Genomic DNA, 3,216 nt, shown 5'->3' with positions numbered 1-3,216 from the left:
CGCCGTGCTGCCAAACGCAAATTACACATGAAAAAAAGACGTCTTTTGTCTATAGTGCCCCCAATTAATCTCATTTTCTAAAGCAGGATAATTAACCACGTCTGCTGTGTGTCCACTTTAATATCCGCTTGTAAAAGCTCTGGGGACATTTTACAGATGTTGAAAATTATTTAAGCTGCAGGGTGTTTGTGTGTCAGGGAATATCAGCAGCCTGTGTGAAACACGGCGCTCCTCCTTCTGGGTCACAGACAAAGAGAATCCACCCGGTCCTGGTGTTGGCCCGGGTCACGTGTGACGGAGCCTCTTACCAGTCTGCTGCTGGTCCCAGCAGTGACTGTACTGTGGCCATAATGACGTTAAAGCAAAGACGATCGTCCTCACTGACACAGGAATTCAATAACACTTTGATAAGACGAAGGAAGATGACATCAGAGGGTCACAGCCTCAGGAGCAAACACAAAATGACGAGTGACGTCACCGTGAGCCACGGTGCTATGCTGCAATAGATGTAGGCTGCCGGGGATTCCCATGATGCACTGGGTGTTTCTTCTTCACTCACTGTGTGTTAACAGACCTCTGCACTGAATCATACCTGTTATTAACCTGTTTCTCTTCCACAGCATGTCTTTGTCCTGTCTTAACCCCCTGATCCATAGTTGGTCGCAGCAGATGGCCCCGCCCCTCCCTGAGCTCCAAGGAGCTTGGAAAGAAAAGCGTCTGGACTTCTTTAAGTTACTTGAAGACGTTTCACCTCTCATCCGAGAAGCTTCTTCAGTTCTAAGGTCAAATGGTGGAGAGTCCCAGATATAAACCTAGTGGGAGTTTCCCCCCACAGAGGGACAAAAGGACCCCCTGATGATCCTCTAATCGCCTGAGCCAAGGTGTGAAACTGGGTGTGGGTCACAATCAGCCAGAGTTTCGGGTGAGTTCATTGTGAAACCTGGCCCCACCTTATCATGCGAATTCCTGAGGTCAGATGGCCCAGGATGTGAGTGGGCGTTAAGGCGTCTGGGAAGGATCTCAAAACTGGATTATAGATGGCAGAGAGTTGGTGTCGTAAACCCCGCCTCTGTTCAAAGATGGTCGCTCACAGTGGACATAGATGCTTCTTTCACTCCTCTTTCAAACCATCTGTCCTCTCTGTCCAAAATGTGAACATTGGCATCCTCGAAAGAGTGACCTTTGACCTTTAGATGCAGATGGACTGCTGAGTCTTGTCCTGTGGAGGTGGCTCTTCTGTGTTGTGCCATGCGCTTGTGAAGTGGCTGTTTGGTCTCTCCAATGTAGAGGTCTGAGCATTCCTCGCTGCACTGTACAGCATACACCACATTGTTAAGTCTGTGTTTTGGCGTTTTGTCTTTCGGGTGAACCAGTTTCTCTCTGAGCGTGTTGCTGGGTCTGAAATACACCGGGATGTCATGCTTGGAGAAAACTCTCCTGAGTTTCTCTGATACACCGGCTACATAGGGGATGACAATGTTGTTGCGTCTGTCCTTCTTATCCTCCCTCGCTGGTGTCTGGTCTTCTTTTCTGTGCCTCTTTGCTGACTTTAAGAACGCCCATTTAGGATAGCCGCACGTTTTGAGTGCTTCCTTTACATGTGTGTGTTCCTTCTTTTTCCTTCAGGCTTAGAGGGAACATGTTCTGCCCGGTGGTGTAGGGTCCTGATTACTCCAAGTTTGTGTTCCAGAGGGTGATGGGAGTCAAAGAGGAGGTACTGGTCCGTGTGTGTGGGCTTCCGGTAAACTTCGATGTTGAGGTTGCCGTTCTCTTCAATGTGCACGGCGCAGTCCAGGAAAGGCAAACAGTCGTCCTTTGTGTCTTCCCTGGTGAACTTGATGTTTTTATCCACAGCGTTAATGTGCGCAGTGAAGGATTCCACTTCTTGTGTCTTGATTTTGACCCAGGTGTCGTCCACATATCTGTACCAGTGGCTGGGTACTCTTCCTTTGAAAGAGCCAAGAGCCTTCCTTTCCACTTCCTCCATGTAAAGGTTGGCTACAATAGGTGACACGGGGGAGTCCATGGCACAGCCATGTTTTTGTCTGTAGAAACCCTCGTTGTATTTGAAGTATGTAGTGGTGAGGCAGAGGTCTAACAGTGTGCAGATCTGATCGGGGTTGAAGTTGGTCCTGTCCTCCAAGGAGCTGTCTTCTTGTAGTTGTTTTCTGACGGTCTCCACGGCCTCCGTGGTGGGTTTGCAAGTGAAGAGAGAGACTACATCAAAGGACACCATGGTTTCATCTGGATCCAGGGTAAGTTTCTGGACCTTGTCGGTGAAGTCGGTGGAGTTCTTGATGTGGTGTGGGGTGTTCCCCACGAGAGGCGCAAGGATGGTAGCAAGGTGTTTAGCAATGTTATAAGTGGCTGAGTTTATGCTCCTGACTATGGGTCTGAGTGGGACAGCTTCCTTGTGGATCTTAGGAAGTCCATAGATGCAGGGTATGGCATCCCCTGGGTAAAGGCGGTGATATGTAAGGCGGTCAATGATTTTGTCCTTTTCAAAGTCTTGAAGGCAAGGTAGCTCCTTTGACTACGATGACCTGGATGACTGAGAACCTTCACAGATATAAACAGTTTGTGTTTTCAGTCTTCTTTTTGTCTGTGTAAACTATATCCATAAAATATTCAATTAAATATTTTGAATAAAAAACTTTGAACTTTGGACGCCCCAGGACAGGAAGCCCCAGAGTCTCCTCTGCTGCTGAGGGTAAACTCATCCGAGCCACCAGCCTCAGATTAGAGCCCAGATAGATGCCACACAGAGCTCCAGTAGCAGACAAATCTCTACAAGTTCAGAGGAGACTGTGTGAATCAGGCCTTTATGGTCAAATAGCTGCTGAGAAACCACGACTAAAGATTTGTTTGGACCAAGAAATAAAAAGAATGGACATTAAACCAGTGGACATCTGTGCTTTGGTCTGATGAGTCCAAATCTGATCGCTGAGTGATCGCAAAGGGCCAACAAGAGCTCAGCATCTCTGGGAACTCCTTCAAGACTGTTGGAAACCATTTCAGGAGACGACCTCATGAAGCTCACCGAGAGAATGACAAGAGTGAGCGAAGCAGTAATCACAGCAAAGAGTGGAAATTATGAATAGTCTACATTATCAAACATGTTTTGAGTTATTTCACACTGTTTTGTTTACTAAATAATTCCATATGAGTGTGCACTCGTATTTTTGATGAGAATCTACAATGTAAATAGTTGTGAAA

The sequence above is a fragment of the Maylandia zebra genome, linkage group LG1 (genome assembly GCF_041146795.1).
Source record: "Maylandia zebra isolate NMK-2024a linkage group LG1, Mzebra_GT3a, whole genome shotgun sequence".
Taxonomy (NCBI): Eukaryota; Metazoa; Chordata; class Actinopteri; order Cichliformes; family Cichlidae; genus Maylandia; species Maylandia zebra.
The sequence above is the reverse complement of the archived record's forward strand: the minus strand, read 5'-3'. Positions refer to the sequence as shown.